The sequence below is a fragment of the Castor canadensis genome, chromosome 5 (assembly GCF_047511655.1).
Source record: "Castor canadensis chromosome 5, mCasCan1.hap1v2, whole genome shotgun sequence".
Taxonomy (NCBI): Eukaryota; Metazoa; Chordata; class Mammalia; order Rodentia; family Castoridae; genus Castor; species Castor canadensis.
Window position 1 is genome coordinate 1,484,297 of NC_133390.1, and position 12,488 is coordinate 1,496,784.

Here is a 12,488-nt window from a genome sequence, read left to right on the forward strand (position 1 = left end):
GCTGGGTACCCACACAGCGCGGCCATTCTCGTTTCCTCCTGGTCCGTGTCCAGGTGCTACATCCCTTACCCTTTCCCTTCAATGTTTAAAATCTCACCTGCCCGCACCTGTCTTGCAGTTGGGGCGTGATTCCACTTGCCCTTCGTGTAATTCCTGAAGTGCTTGAGTTCACTCTACTGCTTCTGTCTTCTTTTCTATTCGTGTTCTCTGTTTTCCTTGACCTGGTTTCTTTCAAGCTGCAAGAACATTTGTAGTGTCGCATTTTAATGTATCAATTGGCTGCATCTGGTTTTTCTTCTTTATTATCTTATTGTTGTACTTCGGGTACCTGTGACATTTACAGAAGTGTTTGCAGTGTAATTTAGTTAAATTCAGCACCCCCCATCATTTTCCTTTATCCTTCCTCCCCCTGTTCCTGGAATACTTTCAACAGGCCTCAGTTTTCATGCGTGCACTCCACCTGTAACTCATCACACAGATTTCAATGTGAGGATTACGAGACACAGCGCTGCTGAATTTTTACCACTTCAAATGAAATGCAGGGAAAGCTTTATTTTTTTATTTTTTACAATCAATCCCAGGCCCTCACACACGCTAGGCAACAGCTCTACCGTGAACTACACACACGGGAATTCCAGAAAAACCTTATGATTCTACAAGTTCCATTGTGTTGTCGTCTACATGGTGTGAAAACCCCACCCGATACTGCAGTAATTGTTGCTTTCAACCTATTTTAAGGAACTTAAGGAGAAAATTCATCTATTACGTTCACCCAGGGTGTTTTGTTTTGTTTGTGGAACTGGGGCTTGACCTCAGAGCCGACACCTTGGGCCACTCCACCAGCCCTTTTTTGTGATGGGTTTTTTTGAGATAGGGTCTCGTGAACTATTTGCCTGGGCTGGCTTTGAACTGCCATCCTCCTGATTTCTGCCTCCTGATCAGATAGGATTACAGACGTGCGCCCTGGCACCAGGCCGGTTTTTGTTTTATCATTCCTGCTGCTGTGTCTTCATTCCTGAGTTCCTAAGTTCTCCTCTGGGGTCCTTTTGCTTCTCCCTATGATCTCTTTCTAGTGTGCCTCTTGGGAAATTGATTTTCATGCATTAGGAATAATTATTCTGGATACAGGATTCAGGGCCCACAGATCCCTGCTTTGAGCACGTCACACCTGTTGCTCTGCTCTCAGCCCTCCAGGGTTCTTTGGAAATGAGGAATTTGTGGGTCACACCATGACTTCTCTGTATGTAATGTGTCATTTTTTTGCTGGAGCTTTCAAGACTTTTTTCTTCATCTTTGGTTCTCAGCAGCTTGAGTCTGAGAAGTATGTGTTAGCTGGATCTCTTTGAATTTACCCTTTTTGAGTTTCTCTGGGCTTCATGAATCTCTAAATTTATATTTTCCTTCACATTTTGTGAGTTTTCAGTCATTAATCCTTCAACTACTGCTTTTCTCCCCTCTGGGACCCCAGTATCACAGGTTCCATCCCTTGATATTGTTCCACAGGTGCCCAAGGTTCTGATCTTTGCTCTTTTTCAATCTTTTTTCTCTGTGTCATTCCTGTTGAGGATTTGCTTCAAGTTCATTCACTCTTTGCTGTCTTCACCATTCTCCTCTGAAGCCCATTTGGTGAAATTTTTATTCTTGTGTTTTTAACTTTCAAGATTCGCTTTGGTTCCTTTTCGTAGTTTCTCTGTCTCTGCTGAGAATTTGTACTGCTGCGTTTGTTTCACGAGGGTTGTCCTTCCTTCGTGCGCTTGTGTGTAACTGCTGATTTAAATTCTCCACGGCTGGATCAACTCAGCTGATCCTGTCGGCAACATGTCCTCACGAGTCCTCGGGAGCCTATTGCCGCTCTTGTTGGCTGGGTATTGGGATTAGATGCTGGACATTCAGAATATTGTTTAATGACTCTGGATCCTATCAGAATCCTCTGGACAACCTTGATGTCCTGCCTTTGCTGGCCATCAGTCTGGTTAGGTTCAGAGTGGTCTCTTGTGGGCTGTGACTTCAGTTTTCAAAGTCAGGCGGTGTATTTGATCCACCTCACACTTCCTCCCTCTGGGTCCAGTCTGTGACCATGACAGTGACTTACCCCAGGGCCATGCTCAAAGCCTTTGATATGCTCTTGGGGTCATTTCCACTCGTGTCCAGCCCTGAGGTGAGTCTGGAACTTTGTACAAATCTGCATGGTTTCCCCTCTTTGATCTTCTTATCAATTTGTCCTGCCCCTTCTGGCTTCCCGTTCCCTGGTCCTCTGGCCACAACTCAGGGTCCTCCCTCCCCCACACCTTCCCAGTTTCTGCTGACCACAATTCTACTCTCTACTTCTTTGAGATCAACTGTTTAGCTTCCACATATGAGTGAGAAATATGTGGCATTTGTCTTTCTGTGCCTGACTTATTTTATGTAACATAATGACCTCCAGGCTCTTCCATGTTGGCACAAATGACAGGGTCCTATAGTTTTTCATGGCTGCATGATATTCATGTACATGTCTGTGTATCCCGTTTTCTCTATCCATTCATCTGTCAGTGGACACCTAACTCGATTTCATATCTTGGCTGCAATAGTCACTTGAGGGCAGTTATCTCTTCAGCTTTCTCATCCCCCTTCTTTAGGGTGTTTGCCCAGTGACTGCTAGGTCATGTGGTAGTTCTTTTTGCAGGTATTTTAGGAACCTCCACACTGTTTTCTTCAATGACTGTGCTAATTTACACTTCCACCACCCATGTGGAAGACATAATTTAAAGCCAAAGCATTGCACAGACAAAGAAAGGTATAACTAGTGGAAGCCATGATCCACAAAGAAAGTACAGCAGCCAGAAGTCTTTAAGTCCCCTTTCTCTACATTCTCACCAGCATTTGTTATCCGTTGTCTTTCCGACAGCCATTCTGACTGGGGTGAGATACCTCAGGGCGGTCTCAATTTACCGTTCCCTGATAATTTAGTAACATGAAGCAATTCTTCCGCGTACTCACTGGCCGTTTGTGTACCTTCTTTTAAGACATATGTATAATCCCATCGTGCACATTATTAAATTGACTTTTTCTGCTTTTGTCATGCAACTTGCTTTTGAGAAGAATGTCACTGTGAGGTTCTGTACCTCATGTAGCATGGGGTACATTTCACTCCAGAGGAACGTGGTAAGCGCTGCCTATTAATCCATGGCACAAATGTGCTACAGTGTATTTATTCTGTGCCACGTTCCCTTCCAGTTTTTCTGCTGGAAGAAGAGTGCTACTCGCTCCTGCGTGAGTAGCTAATTTTGTTGTCTTTAGGCCTAACAAAGGACCTGCTTACTGCCTGGCATGGTGTCCGAATCCTCCCTCCGTCCACTTTGCATTGTCTGCGCTCTGCTCCTGAGAGCCGTGGGACGGGGCTCACGGTCTGCGGCCGGTCTGTCAGCTTGCTCTTGTGTCATCTTGTTTGATCTGTTTTGGAGCTGTCACTCAGGACGTGCAGATTTCTGGCTGCTCTACTTTTCTTTGTGGATCCTGGCCAGTTACATCCTTCTCTTTCCTTGCATTGCTTCCACTTAGAATTTGGCCTTTCTGGTATCATTTCTGGCTGCATTTTTTGCTATTTTCTAACACAGTATGTGCGTGTATTTTCTGTGCCTTGTTCTTAGTCTTCAACGTGGTTCTTTTCACAGTTCTTCCGATAGCATCTTTCACACTTTTTTTTCTTTTCAACTGTGATAAAATATCCATACCATAAAACTTGCCATCTGAACCTTTTGTGTCACAGATCAGGGCGTTAAGCACAGCTCTGCGTCTTTAGAACTTCATTTTGCAAAACTGAAACTCTAGACCCATTGGACACTTCGCACTTCTAAAGGGGTTTTTTGGGGGGGCAGTACTGGGATTTGAACTCAGGGCTTCCCACTTGCTGTGCAGGTACTCTACCACTTGAACCATGCCTCCAGCCTCTAAAAGGTTTTTATTTTTTCTTAACACCTCTACTATAGAAAATTTCACACATATATTAAAATAGAGCAAATAGTTTAATGAACCCCAGGTCCCCAACACCAGTTTTTTTTTTTTTTTTTTGCAGTACTAGGGCTTGAACTCGGGGCCTACACCTTGAGCCAACTCTTTTTTGTGAAGGGTTTTTTTGAGATAGGGTCTCACAAGCTATTTTCCCAGGCTGGCTTCGAACCGTAATCCTCCTGATCTCTGCCTCCTGAGTTGCTAGGATTACAGATACAAGCCACCGGGCGCCCGGCTTCCCAATGCCAGCTTTCACGGTGATGAGCTCATGGATGGTCTTGCTTTGTCTGTATCCCCGCTCCTCTCCCCCCGCCCTAGGCCATCTCTGGTAATTTAGAAAAAAATTTGAAATGTACTATCATGTCATCTGTAAGTATTTCGACATGTAACTCTAAAAGATGAGGGCTCTGAGTCATAACAAAAAATAGTATACACCAAAAAAAATGAGCAATTTCTTAATGTGATCAGTGGGCGTCTCTTAAACCTCTGAGGCTGTAGGTCTCTGCTGCAGTTCTCCCCTGCCAGCCCTTCAGTTCTGCAATTTCTTACTCGTCTGTGGGTTTCCTCCACCCTGCCCTTTTCTGAATGCATCCCTGTGATTTCACTCAGCAGGTTCCCTCCATCCCACTTTCCCTGTGAACTAGCAGTCAGCTAAAGCCTCCATCTGATTCAGGTTAAATAGTAATTATCATTGTTTTTACTTCATTGCTATCTTAATATTTATTTTTATTCCATCAGGGCTCTTTCATCAGAGATCTGTGCATAAGGTCTGGTGTGTCCCTGTGCCGTCACTGCTTGGTCTATGAGGTCACCAGTGGGCGTGACGCAGTCACCTTCTCACTCTGTCCTTCCTTCTTCCTTGCTTTCTAGAATAAGTCTGATGAGAACATTCTAGAAAAAGTCTATGACAGAGAACATTTCATCCCAACTTGCTTGTCTCTTTCCTCTTTAAAACTCTGCAAGAATTTGTGATCAGGAAAGGGGAGCGTGGCCGCTCCCGGTGTGTCTCAAGCCTTTCCTGACCACTGCATGGCTTTGGTTTACATTTCTCCTTTGTTCTATCTTCTCTTGCCATGTTTTCCTTCGTTGAGATGTGTTCATCCTCGCTGCACTCTTAAGGTAAGTGTCAAATTGTTATCGCGTGTCCTCAAAGTTAAGCATTTTGATCAGAACGCATGTTGCTGACCGTCCCCTTCCCCAGAGGAGATGCAGTGCACTCCTCCGCCCGCCTCCCGTTTGGATCCTCTAGGACTTTTGCCTCAGATTGCTCATAGTTTTAACCACTTTTTAAAAATCAGCAATTATGGACTTCATAATTTTTGCCTGTTTCTTTGCTCAACTTGGCCCCGGCCACTCTGTGTCCTTCTTGGGTGTCCTCATCCACCTGACTATTGCTGGAGGGCATCTTTGCAGCAGAGCTCAGGAAGTGATGTGCTGAGTCCTCCACCGTCTCGAGAGGTCTGGGTTCGTTTCTTGTAGGCATAATCAGTCCAGCTCTTCTTCCTTCCCCTCCTCCTGTCCCCTCCCCCATCTCCAGAACCTGTAGCCTGTTCTGCTGTCTTTCAGTGTGCCGAGCCACAGACCTTACTTCCCACCCTTGGGGCACACAGTAGACTCTCGTCTTCTCTCTTCTGTCTTTGGAGGATCTCCTCTGTACACAGTGTCTCCTCGCTGGGACTCCTGTGCTGGACGGTGCTGTCACCTGTCACATCCGTGCACCTAGATCAATTTCCTTACCCCAATTTGTTGCCCTCCTCAGCCACCATCTCAGCTCCACCCTGCTGGGACCCTGCTCCTTGGCCTCCCTCCCTCTGCCCACTGGCAGCCAGTCTGGCTGTTTTCTTTGCACCATCCACGTGCTCACTCCCAATGCTGTTTCCTTCTTAATGAGTGAGTTGATGTCCTCTGCCCAGTGCTCATCCATAGGCAGGGTCCCTCTCCCAGAGCACAAATCTTCCAGAGCCAGCCCCTTCCCACTGTCCCCTGGGTCCCCACTCCTCCTTCCTGTGCTGGGGAGGTCCTCAGTGTCACCAGAGACAAGAGATGCCCATCATCTCACGCTGTTCCATTTCTCACCACGAAAGGATGTCATCAACAGCAGGTTCCACCCCATCTCTGTGGCTGTTCTGTGACATCCCGTGTCGGGAGCAGGTGCAGAGCAGAGGAGGATGAGGCCCGCCTATGGGGTAACCAGCCACATGTCACTCTACTTCCCCTGAGGGACTGACTTAGAACAGGAAGCATCGGGCTTGGCTGTGTCCTCCAGACGTGGCTGCAGAGCCAACCTGGCAAGGAGCAGGCAAAGCCATCACGACCAAGCCTGACACACTGACCTGAGACCTCCAGGGAACCGAGTGAGGTGAGTGCAGGGTCCCTATGTCTGTGGTGAATTTTACAGAGGATGCCTCAGTGCTTGACATTTCCCAAGGAACAGCTGTCTCTGGGGAACAGCCCCACGTGACCCTGCCCTGGAGTGGTTCCTGGTTCCTTCACCACGTCCCCAGCCCAGCATGTCTGGCAGGAAGGAGTCTCAAATCCATCCAGTCCAGTCCCCCTTTTCTGAGACCCGTTTCAAGGAGGAGCTCTGCTGCTGGCTGACAGAGCCACAAGGAATGCTGGGACTTTTGTAGCTGAGGGAGTGGGGCCAGGCAGGCAGAGGGTGAGACAGAGCCCCTTCCAGGGTAGTGTCTGGGATGAGGGAAAGGAGGGGACAGCTGTGATGGGGGATGACTCGAGATTACAGGCATAGGAAGCAGAGGAAACACAGGCTGCCCCCTGCCTTCCTGGGACAGTGTGGCTAGAAGGCCACTTCAGACTTTGGAGAATGAACAGGAAGGAGAACTGAGGAGAGGCTCTGGGACAACAACTGTCACACAGCCACTTTATAACCGAGGGACTTAAGGACTTCATATTTTGGAAAGGGATCTCCTGATCACCTCCCCACTCCAAGCCTCTGGGCCGAGTCTGTGGGACCTGTACTGTGTGGTTCAGGTGCCAGGCATGACCCACAGCACACAGTCACTGAGGAAGTTCTCAGCCTAGAGAGATCCCAGGAGAGGTCCCAGCATGGCTGTGGCCAGGCCCGGTTTCGAGTTACAGTTCTCTTGGGGGCCACTTCCCAAGAAAGGACCACAGGTTGGATGTTTTCAGGGCCTGGACCCCGGGCCATGGCTGCTGAGGGGCTGGTTAGGCTGGTGCCGGCAGGTTCCTGTGAGGTCAGCCCTCAGCTTAGCAGGGCACTTCCAGTCCTGCAGGGAGTGAGCAGGCCGACATTGGTGAGGTGCCTGGGACAAGCAGGGAGAGACACAGGTGACTGGGCCTCTGTTCCAGCAGGAACAAGTTGGGCATTTCTTGAGGGCCATAGGTAGGAATGGAGAAACCCCAGCTTCCTGTCCCCGCCCCCTCTGCTGAACCTTGGGTTTCTCTGCTGAGAGAGGGGGTGCTGACCCTGCCTGCATGTGGCATTAACACAGGGGACCCGGTGCAAGGACTTCTGCCCAGGATGGAGTGTGAGATGAACAGGTCTCTGGCCTCCCTGGGTTTCTCCATCTGTGAAATGGGAGAGTGGGCTGGCCAAGTGCGCAAGCTCCAGCTAGCTCTATAATCAAAAGGAACTCACACTCACTCCCCTAGGGATGATGCTGTGGGGACAGACAGGGCTCCTGCTGGGGATAAACTCCATCCCCTGGGCCCAGGCGGAGCCCTCTAGGTGATGGGTTTGTGGGGAGGCATTTGCCTGGGTGCATGGGGCTATAAGGTGTCTGAGTGGCTCTGCTGAGTAGAGCAGTCATGTGTGGTCCCACCTTTCTGAATGCCTGGCACTTTGTGCATGAGCCTTAGTCATGCCTGCGTCCATGTCACTGTGCCCATCCGTGGGTACAGGCCAGGCTGCCCAGAAGCCCCAGCTCAGGTTCTCTTTGTCAGACATTCCAAAATCTCAGGTGATGTACGGGAGGCTCCCGGCAGGGTGGTGGCCAAAGGCTGACTGTATCAGCCTCTGTTCTCCTTCATACAAACCTGACCTCAAACCAGAGCACTAATTTCCCTCTGGGTTCCACGCCCATGCGTGCGGAACCAAAGCACAGAGGAGCAGCCTCCGCAGAACCTTTGAGGCTGGAGGCAGCAGCCAGCCAGGCTGAGGGCAGCCAGCCCAGGATGGTAGCTGGGGACCCTGTGATCCGTGAGCCCCACTTGTCCCAGCAAAGCTGGTGACTTTTCTTGCTGGGGACACGAAGGCTCTGCACAAAGTTGGCTATGCAGGAGTTTGCTCTGCTCCAGCCCTGGTTGGGAGCCGAGGCCTTGCTGGAGTGGCAAGTGAGGGGCAGTGTCACTCTGAGGGGTACAGGAAGAGCCCTTCCAGCCCCTTTCTGGGGGACCTCCTTCTTGGACAAGGCGGGTATCCCATTCCTCTGCCTTCAGCAAGTGGAGGCCTTGGTGAAGAGGCAGGCATGGAGGCCCAGAACTTCCTGGGTGTGACCCTGGCAGGCCTCTGCCTGGTCTCTTCCTCAGAAAGTAGAGAGTGGCCAGGCTGCTCACCCACCCAGTGGTCAAGGCAGTAGGAATGGGAATCAGGGACCAAGAGACCCGGCTTCGACGTGGGCCCTTGCATGGGTCCCCTGTGTATCCCAGGCCTGAGAAGGTGCACGTGGGGTTGACACACGCTCCACTTGGTGCTGATAAGGGAAAGAGAGGCACAGAAGTACTCTGGCTGCCCCAGGAAGAGACCGAGCAGGAAGTCACAGCTCTGCCCACTGCCTCAGCCCCACAGTGCTGTTTTATAGCCCAGCTAACAGGTCCCTGGAAACTGGTCCTTATCTTGGGGTCTTAGTAGTCAGAGAAGCAGATCTACAGAAGGGGTACCCTTCAGCTGCTGGGACATGGCTCATCACACTTTGCTCAATGTCTAATGGCAATCACCTCTAAAAATACTTGCACAATGACATCTATGTCTGAGCCAGTCAGGAAACTGTGGCTCATATTTCATATTGACTTGTGAAATTTGCCATCACTGGATCCTTTGCTCTCTATAACAAGGGAAGAAACTGAGATCAGAGGCAGAAGTGGCTTTCCACAGTCCCCAGGCAGCTGAGTGGAGGTCTGGGAGCATCAGCCTTGAGATCAGGCTGCGGTGAGCTCCGGTCCCAGCTCTGTCCTGCTTGTGCTGTCTGGACACACAGCGCTCAGAGCTGCCCCTCGGCAGGACAGGGAGCAGTCATAGACCCCCGGGGAGGAGTCAGGGTAAATTGAGACTGTGCGTGCAAAGGGTAGCCAGGCCAGCAGGTGGACGCTGTAGGAGATGCTCAGTCCTGATTGTGGGGGTCGGCTGCCCACTGCCCGCAGCACACCCTGAGCCCAGCGCCAAGGCCTGGGCCTGCCACAGTCCCTGCCCATGACTGGTAGCAGCAGGTCATCTCCTCGCTTCTCAGCAAGAAGGAGAACACTCACACCTGACAACCCGTCCTTCCTGCTTTTGCGATTATCCGTCAGGCCCTGGAGCCTTTTCTGTGAGAGAGTTACCTTTTGTTGTTACTATCTAAGAGCTCTGTCGAGATGAGGATTACGGTTTGCACTCAACAGATATTAATTTTTCCTATTCAATTTATTATGTTCGAAATCTGGCATTTTCGGAGCCTGTCTTCTTGATGATTTTCCCCTTAGTTTTTATGCTCAGACTTCCGGGCTCTGAGGAGCATATTCTTGCACTTCTTGATTTTATTCTCTAAAACTGTTATGACAACAATGAAAGCACTCGTGGCCTTGGGCTGAGGGACCCGGTCAGGGTGGAGGTCTAGCATTGTAAGGGGCGGGCAGCCAGCTGTCTCCGGGGGTGGCATTGGTGAAGATGGCTTCATCTCTCCTTCCACTGGAGAGCCACCACTGAGCGTTTAGACTTGATCATTAATGTGGCATTCCGTTGGTAACTATGCCTCTGAAAACTGCTACTGGGCACACAGTGTGAGCCTGTCTCAGAGACACTCGGGAAAATTTGCTTTGCGGGCTGGAGGTTTGGAGAACGCATAGGCGGAGTTCTCCCAGCAGTGTCCCGCTGCCTTTGTTCCCAGGGGCCCTCTTGTCCCCTGGGTCTGTCCAAACCTCTGGGATCTGGGACCAGTACTCCAGCTCTCTGGAATCCAGCTGGTCTCTGATTCTTTTTGGTGTGTGTACAAGGAAGACAGGACTACTTTTTTTTAGTATATGTGCTGCCAAAGCAAGCACAAGACAGGACTACTTCTTGGCGCTAGGCTCTTGGTTTAAAAAGGTGGAGGCCTGTTTCATAATCCCCATACATGTTTACTTTTCTCTACCTGACACAAGCCTCAGAGTCAGGCAGGGGAGAGGCCTCCACCCTAGGGCACCTCTACCCATCTTTACGGGCTCACCAGGCACAGTCAACGGTGGGCTTTGCTCTCTGGCCCACGCCAGGCCAGGCCAGACTCTGATGCAGGATTCTGGTGGCCACAGAACCCTGGGTTTCTCAGGCAGCCTAGGCGTAGAGTTTTGCAACTCTGTAAACCTTTCTCACAGGAAGCCTGACCCATGTCACTTGTCATCCTAACACCTACGTTTTACCCTCCCACTTCTGTCTTGCTTACATTTTCCTTTCTTTTTAAATGTTTCCTCTTTTTCTGCCTTTTGTATGTGAATTCTGCTTTTCTCGAGAATGTGTATGGTTTAGAGAAAGCCATCCTATTTTTTTCTAATGTCACTCTTATGTTTTAGAACCTGGACTGCCAGCACTTCACTCTTGGTGAACTAGGATCCTGGTGAGTGACCTTGTGAGCAATATTCACTTGGTACCAGGAAAGGGGAGGTGTGGCTCCCACGGGGATCTCCACGGAAGGACTACCCAGGCCCCAAAACTCAGGGGACTTGGTAACATTCACAACTTCCTGAGGTTATGCTGGGTTGCACCAGCACTTCCCCAGAGGGAGGGTAAAGGGCAAGGTTGGCTCTGATGCAGATTTCTGATAGTCACTGGGGCTGGGGTTTCTCAAGCAGCCTCTGCTTAGGGTTTTGCACCCTGAGATCCACAAAGCCCCAGGAAGCCCGGAGCTGCGGGCAGTGGCACCAATTCCTTAATAAACAGGGTGGCAGGGAAAGCTGGTCAGTTGTCCATTCAAGGGGTCGCCCACCTTCAGGACAGAGCACTCCAGGCTGGCCCCAGTGGCCTGGAGAAGCTGTACTCTTCCTCACCTTCACCCTGCCCATCCTGCTGGCACAGCCCTAGGGTGCCAGGGACCATGGTGGCCAGTGTCTCCGGCCGCCCTGTGTAGTGGAGGGCTTGCCTGAGCCAGGCCTGGTTGTGGCCTACATATGTTCTCTGCATGCATGTGTCACCCGAGTCTGTCCTCCTCACGTTCAGCTCTAGTCACTCATGGAAACTCAGGGGGGCCTTGCTGCCTCTGGACTCAGAGATACTGGCTTCAGGCAAGGCCCTGGCCCTCCAACGGCCAGTATGGCAGGTGGGGTGGGGCTGCCCCTCTCTGCTTCTCATTCAGAGGGGAGGCTGGCTGCCAAAGCTGAGTTCAGTCCCAGGCTCCTGGCTCTGCCTCACCTCCTCAAGCTTGGCCTTTGTCCATTGGCCCTTCCAGCTTTCAGAGCTGCCACTGTCTGGGCTCAGCTGGGGGCAAAAGGAGGCCAGGTTGGGGCCTGGCTTCTCTAGGCAGTCCCCCAGCCCTAAGGCTCCCTATGGCTGAACACAGTGACAGTCACAGTGAGAGGGTAGCAGCTCCCCTGCCTGCCCACTTCCTGTGGTCAAGGTCAGGTCATTGTGGTCTGTGGGTTGGTCTTGCTGTAACCAAGCTGTGCTCCCCTCCCTCTTAGGGTGTATAGCTGTAGTGGGACACCCAGCTCCACATCCAGCTATCGTCTGAGGCCTCCGTGTCCCCATTTGGGGATCTGAGGAGTTTACAGGCAGGTTGTCATGAGGGTTTAGGGGGTGGGGTGGGGTTCTGAGGTGTGGCCCCAGGAGAGAGCACAAAGTAGTGCAGTCCTTACTCAGAATTGGTAGTTGGCTCCCCTAACACATCACATGCACAGTTTGGGGCATCTTGGGAGGCAGGGAGCTCTCCTGAGTCTGGTTGGACTTGCAATGTCAGCATGTAAGACCTGGGGGCACATGCCAGGCCCCCAAGTCAGCCATGGAGTCAAACAGCAAGGCGCTCTGGGGCTCAGATGGAGAGGCAGGACCACAGCTGCCTAGCTAGAGCTTGAGTTCCAGGGATGGGGAGGTGGGGGTGGCTTTCAGAGATGGGGTGGGCCCTGAGAGAGCTGAAGCTGCCTCCCTTCGTGGCTGGACCCAGGAAGCCAGGTCAGAGCAGGAGTTCTGCTTCTGCCCTGTAGGGGAAAGGGTCAGGGGTTCATTTTGACATCTCTGGACCTTTTTGGGGAGGAAACAAGGAACCTCCAAAAAGATAGAAACATGGGACCACATGGGGCCTCTGCTTCCTAGGATCCCCAATGGAGGCACCTGAACGGCACTCTCCCCTCTGCCCAAG

General features: G+C 51.0%; 1 protein-coding gene across 6 annotated transcripts in view; it reads left to right on the top strand.

Moving 5' to 3' along the window:
• Positions 1-12,488, top strand: part of Itgb2 (integrin subunit beta 2) — a 44,234-nt gene that overhangs the window by 11,211 nt on the left and 20,535 nt on the right. For 2 of the 6 annotated variants that reach the window (XM_020177254.2, XM_020177255.2), the window contains exons 1-2: positions 6,093-6,349; positions 10,711-10,754. The gene's annotated coding sequence lies outside the window, so the exon portion shown is untranslated. Of the gene's footprint in view, positions 1-6,074; positions 6,350-10,710; positions 10,755-12,488 lie in introns of those variants that run through there. The other 4 variants (XM_074072499.1, XM_074072500.1, XM_020177253.2 and 1 more) reach the window with 3 other exon arrangements.